Below are 11,663 nucleotides of genomic sequence, written 5' to 3' on the forward strand. Positions count from 1 at the left end.
TTTCCCCATCCCCCAAATTTTATTTACTCTCATGTTTTATGGCTTTAATGATCAGTTTTTATTACAAAAATAATTCAGGCTTATTATAAAAATGTCAAATGGTAGGTTTGAATATATTGCTCCTTAGTACTTTAGCTGGCTGCAAAACCCACTCCCCACTTTGCTATGGTTTGTGTCCTCCCCCAAATTCATATGAGGAAATCGAATGTCCAGTGTGATGGTCTTTGGAGGCAGGGCCTTTGGGAAGTGATTAGGGCATGAGGATGGAGCCCTCATGAATGGAATTCGTGCCCTTATGAAAGAGGCCTCAGAGAGCGCCCTTGTCCCTCCCACCATGTGATGACACAGTGAAAAGGCACCATCTATGAAACAGAAAGCAAGCCCTCACCAGACACTGAATCGGCTGGCACCTTGATCCTGGACTTCCCAGCCTCCAGAATTGTGAGCCAATTCTGTTCTTTATAAGCTACCTAGTCTGTGGTATTTTGTTATATATAGCAGCCCAGATGGACTAAGACACACTTCTGTGCCCTTATTAGTTTCCTGAGGCTGCTATAACAAATTACTACAAACCCGGTGGCATAAAACAACAGAAATTTACTCCCTCACAGCCCTGGAAGCCAGGAGTCCAGCATCCAGGTGGGGGCTGGGCAGGCTCCCTCCAGAGGCTCTAGGGCAGATTCTGTTCTTGACTCTTGCAGCTACCAGGGGTGAAGATATTTCTTGGCTTGAGGCCACATCACTCCAGTCTTTGCTTCTGTCTTCACATCACTGGTTCCTCTTTGTGTCTCTGTATGTCTGTGTCCCAAAACGCCCTCTGCCTCTCTCTTATAAGGATACATGTGATTGCATTCAGGGTCCCCCAAAGTAATATCCACTCTTTTGCCAGGTAAGGTCATACTCACAGGTTCCCAGTCTTAGGGCATGGACGTAACTTTTGGGGGGCCACCGTTCAACCCACTAACCATTGTTAAAGGAAGGATTATTATGACACATGTTAAAATGGTAAGAAAGACTTTATTCAGGAATATCGTGACAGGTGTTGACTACTGCTGTAGGGGAGAGAGATCGGGCTCAGCCCCGAATATGACAAGTACAGGTGGGGATTTATAGCCAAGGAGCAGGTTGGAGGGGTGGAGGGAAAATTACTAAGAGGAGACCTCGAGGGTAGGAAGAATTCTTGCTAAACGAACAGGATTCTTGCTGAAGGCCAGATGGTGGGGGATGAGGAACTTGATCAGATATTGAGGGTGATCAGCTATTAAGAGTGGGAGGTATTAAGGGTACTAAACTGGCATAGCGGGATTCTCGCTAAACTGACATAGCGGGATTCTCGCTAAAACTGGGCTCTGCAGGCCTGGCACGGATGGGGGCCAATGGGAGTTTGGTTAGGGAGAGGGTCTTTGTCACAATTCTCTTCAGCAGTATTTTCCAGACTCAGAAAGACCATAAAAGCCAACCCAAACCGAGCTTATGCCGATGGGGGAACTTCTGGAGAGCTACATGCTGCAGCTGCCTAATTGGAAAAGTGGCTCCTTGCAGGGTTCTCTCTCGTCTCCTGCAGTCAATCTCTCTTGCCTCTCCAGACGCCCTAGCAGCGTGGGCATGCCGTCTTCTTTAGCAGAACCAGTTTACAGGTCACTCTGCTCCCCAACTCTCCCCCCACCCCTGCCCCACGCCTTAGAAAGCAGCACCTGCCCCTCCCTGAATGTTATTGTTTGTATTCAACCCAGGAGGGCTGATGTTAGGAAACTCACTGTGACATGAGAGAGAATTTTAGATAAATCGCCATGTGGGAAGAGGAAATTGATTGCGGTTCGGGGGCCCACCCTGGAAACATTTGGCAGCTGATAAGAAGCCCAGTGGTCATTCTAAGGATCTGAAGGACCTGATTTGGCAGAAACCCTGTGGCCTGGGGGTGGGGACAGGGCGGGTCTAACTTCAAGACTGGTGTCTGTGGGAAGAGGGTGTGGGAGGGTCTTTTCCATAGCAGGGGAGGAGGGGTCTGCCTTCAAAATGACCTGATCCCTCTAGGGAGGACCAGGGCAGAACCAGGTCCATATCTGTTGCTGGACTCACATCTGAGCAGGTAGTTGCCGGCCTGTCTCCTGCCGTGGAGACAGGTACTAAATAAATAAAGGGATTTACAGGTAGGAAATAAATGGAATCGGCTTGACGACTCTATAAGTAGCTCCTGCTGGTGCTTCACGGAATGGGAGGCCCTGCTTTCACGGTATTTTCCAGTTCTCTTCTACAGGCTTATTTTTCTACTACAGGATGAGACAATAGTGCTTGTCAAACTGAAACTCTCTCCTAGAGCTTTGCAGGAATCCAGTATGCTAATTATATCGAATTTGGCTCATGTTTATTTCACCCCAGCCCTGCGCTGTGGGCTCTCTAGTACACTTTTTCTTTATCTTGTTTAACCTTTTACCGCCTTCAAGTCATAGGTATTATCTCCATTTTTTGGAGTGAAGAAACTGAGGCTCAGAAAGTTTTTGACCTGTCCAGGTTCTCACGTCTAGTGATGGTGGAGTCAGGATTGGAACCCGGGGCTGCCACTCCAGACCAGCGTGTGTGCACGCTCGGGTGCAACCCCAAGGACCCCCATTAAAGGTGGGACAGACTCCCGGAGCTAACTGGGGGCTGCCTTAGGTCTTCAGGACATCGTACTGAGCCTGTCGAAAACGAAAACTCTGGAGTTATCCTTCTCCAGGTCTCAGGAACACTGAAGAGAAGGATTATTAGCAAGTGGGTTTTTGTGATTGTTGTTTTAATATTTATTTATTTATTTGGCTGCGCCGTAGGGGAGCTGCGGCACGTGGAATCTTCCATTGCAACATGTGGGATCTAGTTCCCTGACCTGGGATCGAACCGGGTTCCCTGCATTGGGAGCCTGGAGTATTAACCACTGGACCACCGGAGAAGTCCCTTGTTTTGTTTTTTTGTAAGTACTTAGGAGTTTCATTTGGGAAGACAATGGTTGAATGAATAACAACTGAATTCTGTGTAGAAAGGGGTGTGTGTGGGGTTATCTAGAGTACTTAGAAGGTAAGGTTCTGTTGGCATGATTAAGGGTTGTCAGAGGGCAGAGTGAATCACCACCCAGGATCCTGTTTGTAACAAGCCTGCAGGACGCTAACTGAAGTCAGTGTGTGAACTGGAGATGTGGGCAGGAGATGATGTGAAGCCTGGTGCCCGTCTGCACTCAGGCCCAGGAAATCTGTCTCTTCCCCACCCTTTGCCCTTTAAAGGAATGTGCCCTGGGGAAATTTAAACTTTAAATCCCACTGTTTTTTTATCAAGTGAAAACAAACTGACTAAGTTTCAGAATTTGAGAATTTATGAGGTCTGTAAGTAAGAAGTTTGTCCCAACATCTAAGTGTAAATTCTAGCAGTTATTGTTTGATAGACAATATTGATGAAAAATTAAAGTTGTTTTTACTTCTCACTTTGCAGCAGACAAAGCTTCTACCGCAAGCACAGTGCCCCTGCTGTGGATGATTTCCGCAGCTTCCTTTATTCTGTTTTAATGTAAATTCTAACTTGTCAGAGATGCTTTCTTTTACAAAAGAAAATGAAGTTTCAAATTAATTTTCCTTACTAGGTGGGTTTAATCTGAGGTGATTTTGAATGGATTAGATTCTCCCGAATGACAAAAACAAAAAACAAATTGTTGCTGGCACCAGCTGATAATTTAGGATATTTAAAATTGAATTACAACCTTTAAACCACATTTAGTGTTTGCTTGTTTTTTATTTGGCATACTTTTTTTTTTGTCTCCTGCTTTATGACTTTTGTAAACAGAGGGTTCTAATCGCCTCCTCCTTGTCTAGTAAGTTCCTGCTCTGCAGAAACACGACTCACTGCCCAGACCTTGTTTGCTTTTTTCCTTTTTCTATTTCTCGTTTTCAGATTTGTAGGAAGGCTATGAGAAATGGTATGTATGACTAGAAACTGCTTTTCTATGACATTAGTGAAATCCTTTTAAAATAGCTTTATTGAGGTATAACTCACATACCATAACACATCCATATATATTTTATATATATATATGTTTATATAATATATATATATATTTTAGTAAATTTCTACAGTTGTACAGCCATCACCACAGTGCAGTTTTAGGACATTTTCATCACTCATCATCGTTAGCTTGTGCCCATTTGCAATCAGTTCTAACACCTGCCTTTAGCTCCAGGCAACCATCAGTCTTCTTTCTGCCTCTATACATTTGCCTTTTCTAAACATTCCGTATAAACAGAATCATATAGTATTTGTTTTTTTGTGTTTGGCTACTTTCATTCAGCTTCTTTTTTTTAGGTTCATCTGTGAAGTATGTATCAGTATTTGTTCCAGAGCTGTTTAAAAAACCCAACTTTCTATTGTGGCAATTTCAAAACTAGAGAGACTAGTACAAGTCACCCACATGTACCTCACTCCCAGATTCAATAATTAGGGACTTACAGTCAATCTTGTTTCATCTACTGGCCCCCTCTGCTTTTCTCTCCCACCCTCTTGGATTATTTTGAAGCCAATCCCAGATGTTCTATCACTTACTTTTTGTAAATAGTTTAGTATATGCATGTATGTTTATCTCCTGCTTTTCTAGAGCTAAGGAGTTAAATATCTTTAGAAAACGTGGGTTCTTGGGTAATGGAGACGATAAAAGAGCTAAATTTGTAATTTAGCTAAGATATAACACTCCTGCTGTGTTCAGGGTGCTCCATGTGGCAATCTAGGGTGTGATGTATAAATCTGGTGTGTCTACCAGGTCTGCAGTATATAATTACAATACTTAACTCAGACATCTGTCTATAAGGATAACAGATTTCCCTTCTAATATTTTTATTTTTAAATTTTATTCATTTATTTATTTTTGGCTGCGTTGGGTCTTCATTGCTGCATGGGGGCTTTCTCTACTTGGGGCGAGTGGAGGTCACTCTTCGTTGTGGTGCGCAGGCTTCTCATTGCGGTGGCTTCTCTTGTTCTAGAGCACGGGCTCTAGAGCGCAGGCTCAGTAGTTGTGGCTCACGGGCTTAGTTGCTCCGCGGCATGTGGGATCTTCCCGGACCAGGGCTCAAACCCGTGTCCCCTGCATTGGCAGGCGGATTCTTAACCACTGCGCCACCAGGGAAGCCCCTGGCTACACTGGCTTGGACAACCTGGAGGAAATGCCCAAGGTCCCCTTCTCATCCGCGCCTCTCTTCAGTTTAGCCTGGCTTCCCTTCCACCTCTGTTGCTGCGCCCTCCTTGATTCCTCGAGCCTCCAGCATCAAGGCTGCATTCCAAGTGGGGGACACAGCATGATTGGAATGCTCCTTTTCCAGGTTGCCTCCTCTCTCCAGGGTACATAAATCCTACCGACAACATCAAGACCTAGACCTGTCTAATCATTTTCTCTTGTGGAAGCACCAGGCTAGTTCCTACGTATTTCCAGCATTTTGCCCTTTAAGGAGCACATGCTTATAAAAACAGACGAAAACTTTCTTTCAGCCAAAAACGCCTCTTGGGTCTGCCCTCCACAGCTTAAACCTCGGGGCTCCATTTACGTCTGCATGCAAAAGGGAAAGGCCTTCGCACAAGAGCACACACACTGTCCATATGGGGTTGCTTGGAACTCCTTCAGCTTAAACATTCTTTAGAAACACATTTTAGAAACACATTCCTTTGATGAGCTTGACAGGACTCCCAGCCATGAGAAGGCCCCGCTTATTCAGAGCTCGGCCTTACCTCTTGTTTCTAAGCCCCAGGCACCTCTCTCTGGAAGGAAACAGCATAACAAAACGCCTGTCAAAGGTGTATCCTGCAGTGTCTTTGCATCAAAGCAAAGTACTTATTTCAGTGACTTGGGGAGGGGCTTTAGGGGTGACATCCACTTGGAGACACTTGATAAAGATTGTTTCTCACACTGGAGTGAATGGGCATTTATTTGTGTGTTCCCTGATATGGGGTGCTGTAATGAAGATTCTTCTTTTGCATTCCTTTTCATTGAAAAGGCATCGTGGTGCTGAGTCTTTAATATGAGAAAGTTCTCTTCAAAAACAAAGCGTAGACATGAATTGTGTAGTGCAGACAATATTATGCCCCAGCACACACCGACCCGTCCGATTTCTCTCCTCCTTTAATTTAATGGGTCTGGTTTGCAGGATGGATTTTCAGATTCTCACCCTCGTTGGTTTTCGGCTGAAAGTTCTAGTTGGCTGCCACTGTACACAATTAGCACCATTACTTATAGCCCCTATATTCTCGTTAACATTAAATTACACTTGCCCTAAAATTTCTGTTTATTCCATTTCCTCACTGGTTATTGGATGTTTGTAATTTTTTCTCGTGAGGTCTGCCACGTTTCTTCACAGCAATAATGGGAATCATTACAATAGTAGAACTGGGATTTACACTGCCTATTTACTTGAAAAAAATTTTTTTGTTTACATATATATAGTCATTTAAAATAACATAACATTCCTATAATTAACATAACCATAATAAAAATAATCGATCTCAAGCAGAATAACCATTTCAACATCTCAATAGACATGAAAAGAAATAAATCCAGATTCCTGGCTACCAAGTTTACAGCCTAGTCTTATTTATTTTTTAGACCTGTCGGAGCCAATAAATAAATATTTTGGAAAAACAGCTTTTTAAAGCATATGCAGATTCAATCCTTGCATTCCTTACCTGACTGGACCCTTTTTGAGCTTTTGGCTGTTGTCAAGAAAATATAGCAATTAAATCCCATTAGGATAATAGCTACAGAAATGTAGGCCTTCACATTGTACTATTCTAAGCCTGGTATTTATATTAATTCACTTAATTAAAAACACAGAGATCTCAGCGTGGGGTATGACAAGAAAGCCTGCCAGTCTCTAGCTAACGGTCTGCCTCCTGGAAGATTTATTGCATTCAACACAGGGAGGGGTGCCGGTGGGGTGATCCTGACAAGACTTGGCTTGGCCCAGGCTCTGCTGCTGCTGCCCCTAGTTCTGTCTAACCCAGGCTGTAGCCCCTCCATCGCCCCCTCCACAGCCTCCCGCTGGTGCTGCAAGAGCCCCTCAGGCAGCAGAATGCTGCAGTCCTTGCAGCCAGAATCTGGGCTAATCTGCAGAAGCCCTCTTGCCGACGTTAGTGATTGGGCTACACTACGGTGCCTGTCAGGCAGTGCCCAGCCTTTTGCGTTAGAACGGTGGGTGGATCTGATGCCTTTTGGCTGCTGGGGCTCTCAAGGCAGGATTGGAAGGAGGACGAGGAAAGTGGGTCCCACTGCCTCTAAGTCATGTTCTCTGCCTGGTTAGGAAGCAGTGTGGATGGGCCCAGCGTCTAAGGAGGAGCGCCTCTCATGGGTAGAGAAGAGGACAGAAAGTAGGATCACATGAGTGCACATATTTATCTTACGCCTGCTGCGTCTCTAACAGCCCCTGGGATGTGGAAGGAGGGTGCCCTGTACAGAGCGTGGGCTTCTGAGTCAGATGGAACCTGAATTTGGCTCCTACCACTGCGCCCTACTACCTCTGCAAACGTGGGAAGCTACCTAATGCCTTAGGTTCTTCATTTATTTATTTCATTTACAAATATTTGTTACGTGACTACTATGTGGCTGATCTAGCCTTGAACAAAACAATTCCTACCGTTGTGATGCTAGAGGGCGAAACACAGTAAACAAGATATCGTAAGTAGTGCTAAATGCTAAGACTGTAATTTTAAGCAAGGTAGTCGGAGAAGGCATCACCAGTGAGGTAACATCTGTGCAAACACCCATAGGGGCTGAGGGGGAGGGCCATTTACATACTATATAGAGGAACAACAGTGCAAAGGTCCTGAGGCAGGGGGTACCTCTTATGTTGGAAGAGTAGCAGGGAGGCCAGTGTAGAGTGGGGTAGAGTGGGCCAGGGGACTAGAGGATGCGATCAGAGAGGAAAGGGGGAGCAGATCCCAGACGGCTTTGCACAGACCTGCGCTTTTATTCTGGGCCGTATGGGAAGCCATGTTCGGGGCTGGGGAAAGGGAGTTTGAAAATGTAGAAGAGTGACACGATCTGACTTGAGGTTTCATCACCTTCGCAGTTGTGATGAGAAACAGTCGTGGGGTGAGGGGAAGGGCTGGAACAGAAAGAACAGGCAAGAGGCTGTGCAGCGCACAGGTGAGATGGGATGGAGGCCTGGACCAGGATGGTGGTAGGAAAATGAGGCAAAGTGGTCACATTCTGGACCTCTTGAGTAATATCCACCTGATGGAGTGGTTGTGAGGTTAAATGAGATGCATACAGGGTCCTGGCATGTGGCGGGTCCTCAATAAAGGCCAGCTGCTACTATTGTTATTGAGGGGCTTGTCGTCTTGCAGGACAGTCCTGACACACACAGGAAACAGGTCAGGGATTTGTCCATCTGGCCAGCAGTAGCAGCGTTGGGACTGGAACTCAGAATCGCTGGCTTTGAACCAAGTAGAATGCTTCCTGCCTTTCCCTTTAACTGCAGATCTAAATCACTGTGAAACCACAGCGGGGAAGTGCTCGATTAAATCACACATGGAAAAGAGCTGCTCCGTCACACTTTATGTGGTGTGAGCTTTGACAGTAAAGCACTGAGCCTGGTTTCCATGCCCTGTGTGTCCACAGGCGGGTGTTGCAGCTGATCGGCCCGTTACATCTACTTGAGTTCAGCCTTTTGGTTTTGGTTTCCCCGGGCATCCTCCACCCCCTGCAGGCAGTGGACCTGACCCTACCCTGGCACTATGTGGTTCTCCACTCCTTACCAGGCCTCTGTATTCTTGTTCACTCCAGGCCTTTGCTGCCCTTCACCCATGTTGAGAGATTGAGCTTTGGAAAGTAAACGGAGGAGGGTAAATTGCATTAGTATTTTTTAATAATTTAAAAGACATAGGATTTCTGTTGTGAATAAGTAAGGGTTCAGTGCAGGAAACAAACCACTCTAAGTATTGATACTTTAAGCAGGAAGAGATGGGGATTAAGTGGTCACAGACTTGCTGGAAGGGAGAGAGCCCTGAGGAGCCGTAGGCTTGGCCCTGGGGTGATTCCCAGAAGTTTGAAGGACAGGCCTACCAGCAGGCTCCCAACTCAGAGGATGTTAACTGGGGCTGTGGATTCAAGAACCCACTCCCTGAAAAGGAAACCCTCCTGCACTGTTGGTGGGAATGTATATTGGTGCAGCCGCTGTGGAGAACAATATGGAGGTTCCTTAAATAGCTAAAAATAGAGCTACCATATGATCTGGCAACCCTACTCCTGGCCATATATCCAGAGAAAACCATAATTTGAAAAGATACATGCACCCCAATGTTCATTGCAGCAGTATTTACAATAGCCATGACATGGAAGCAACTTAAATGATGTGGTATACACACACACACACACACACACACACACACACAGTGGAATATTACCTAGCCATAAAAAAGAATGAAATAATGCCATTTGCAGCAACATGGATGGACCTAGATATTATCATACTAAGTGAAGTAAGTCAAAGACAAATACCATATGATATCACTTACATGTGGACTCTAAAAAGATGATACAAATAAACTTATTTACAAACAGAAACAGACTCACAGACTTCAAAAACAAACTTATGGTCACCAAAGGGGAAAGGTATGGGGGAGGGATAAATTAGGAATTTGGGATTAGCAGGTACACACTACTATATATAAAATAGATAACCAACAAGGACCTACTGTATAGCACAGGGAACTATACTCAATATTTTGTAATAACCTATATGGGAAAAGAATCTGAAAAAGAATATATATGTATGTGTGTGTACCTATGTATATATATACACACACATGTATGTGTATAACTGAATCACTTTGCTGTACACCTGAAACTAACACAACATTATAAATCAGTTATACTTCAATAAAATATAAATTAACTTAAAAGAATAGAACCCACTCCCTGCCTGTGTTTCAGGGATCAGGCAGCCTGAGTGGAGAGAGGCCTGCCACCACCAGGCAGGAGAATGGTCCTGGAAAGCGGCTACAGAAAAACCTCCCGTCTCCGCACCTTGCTCCCCAGTCACCGCTGTACAGGCCAGGCCTCCTCTTGGCTTCCTAATTTGGCAGAGGTGCCTCTAGTTGGATCACATTCCAATCACTAGCTGCAGGTGTGGGATCTGCAAAGTGTAGTTTTTAGCTTTCTGCCCTCCAACCAGGAAGAGGATGAGGTGAGGTTAAACAAGCGGACCCCCAGTCCCCGTGACCTCCCACTTATCTGCGGTGAGTATGGCAGGGCCCCTTCTTCTGGTCTTGTTAGCTTGGCCGGTGTTGAGAAGACACCACCCACAACATAGAACTCTACGTTAAACACCAAATCCAGCTGTCAATATTTCCCAAGTTTATCTTTAGTACGGTGCTGTGTACTTTGTAATGGAGGAGCTCATAATCACATCGTGATGACCCTGTGATGTCTATAAAATAAACAAAGTGGGCCTCATCACTGACGGGCAGATTTCGGTTTATTTATATTTGGAGAAAGTAATGAGTCTGGATTTCTGTTTATCACAAAATGTTTTTATGGTTCATGTCGTTACATAAAAAGACTAGGCTAGTCACACTATTTATCTAAAATTACATTATCAACATTTGGTATGAACAGAAATTTTAGCAGACTGTTTTCGCTGTAAAAATGTGCAGGAGTGGGTGTCAGGTCCAGGTAAAGGTTAAGGAAAACATGAACTGGCATCGACACTTCTCTGACCAGTCTGATTTCTCTGGAGCCCAGAAATAGCCATTTCTTGCAGCCTTGTGTCAAGTACATTTTGTAAAAGTTAATCAAATTCCTCTAACCATTACCTGACAAAGCAACAGGGAATTAAGCTAGCCTAATTAGTTTGGGAACTAAATCAGACAGAACAAACAAAGCAAAGCACAGGGTAGGATAAATGGATTCCGGTGGCCTCATCCGAAGGATAAATTACATTTGACATAATACTAAGTCCTGTCAATCATAGGGTTCTTGAAAAGTGCCCTGGATGATAAAAACTGAAATTGGCAGATTGGTGTCTTTTTGAAAATTGGAGGTTGGGATAAAAAAATGAGTAAAATACATCTAATACTACTTTATATACACAAATGGATACTTTAAAATATATATAATAAATAACACTCTAAAGACATCTGTTTCCAAAACATGCTGTATTCCTTGGTAACCTTTTCAAATCACTCTCTTCTGTCGTTCAGGAACCATAACTGATGCTGCGTCATGGACTGATCCAGCTGCCAGTTTTTTGTTGTGCAGCCTGCACTTTCTTCTCCAACATTTGATTACGAAAATTTTCCTGCACACAGCAAAGCTGAAAGAATTTTACAGTGAACACCTGTGTACCCACCACCACCTAAATTCCACCATCAACATTTTATTAAAATTGCTTCATTACTTATCATTATAGGTGATTTATCACTTACAGTCAGTTAGGTATTGCTGCATAACAAATTACCCCAAACTTAAGGGCATTTTTTTTTGGGGGGGGTGCTGCTCCTTGTGGTTTGTGGGATCTTAGTTCCCCAGCCAGGGATTGAACCCAGGCCCATGGCAGTGGAAGCATGGCGTCTTCACCACTGGACCACCAGGGAATTCCTGGAGCTTATTTAAAACAATAAGCATTTATTATCTCATTTAGCTCTTGTGAGTCAGGAGTTGGGGA

General features: G+C 44.3%; 1 long non-coding RNA gene across 1 annotated transcript; it reads left to right on the plus strand.

The window, feature by feature from the left end:
- The first annotated feature begins 1,089 nt into the window (after nt 1–1,089).
- On the plus strand, nt 1,090–11,399 carry LOC149747854 (uncharacterized). The gene is made up of 3 exons (XR_016395152.1): nt 1,090–2,233; nt 2,808–2,947; nt 11,200–11,399. It is a non-coding gene; the product is annotated as an uncharacterized LOC149747854 (long non-coding RNA).
- The last annotated feature ends 264 nt before the right edge of the window (nt 11,400–11,663 follow it).

The sequence above is a fragment of the Delphinapterus leucas genome, chromosome 12 (assembly GCF_059928025.1).
Source record: "Delphinapterus leucas isolate spDelLeu-1000000601 "Yukka" chromosome 12, BTC_Dleu_Yukka2, whole genome shotgun sequence".
NCBI lineage: Eukaryota > Metazoa > Chordata > Mammalia > Artiodactyla > Monodontidae > Delphinapterus > Delphinapterus leucas.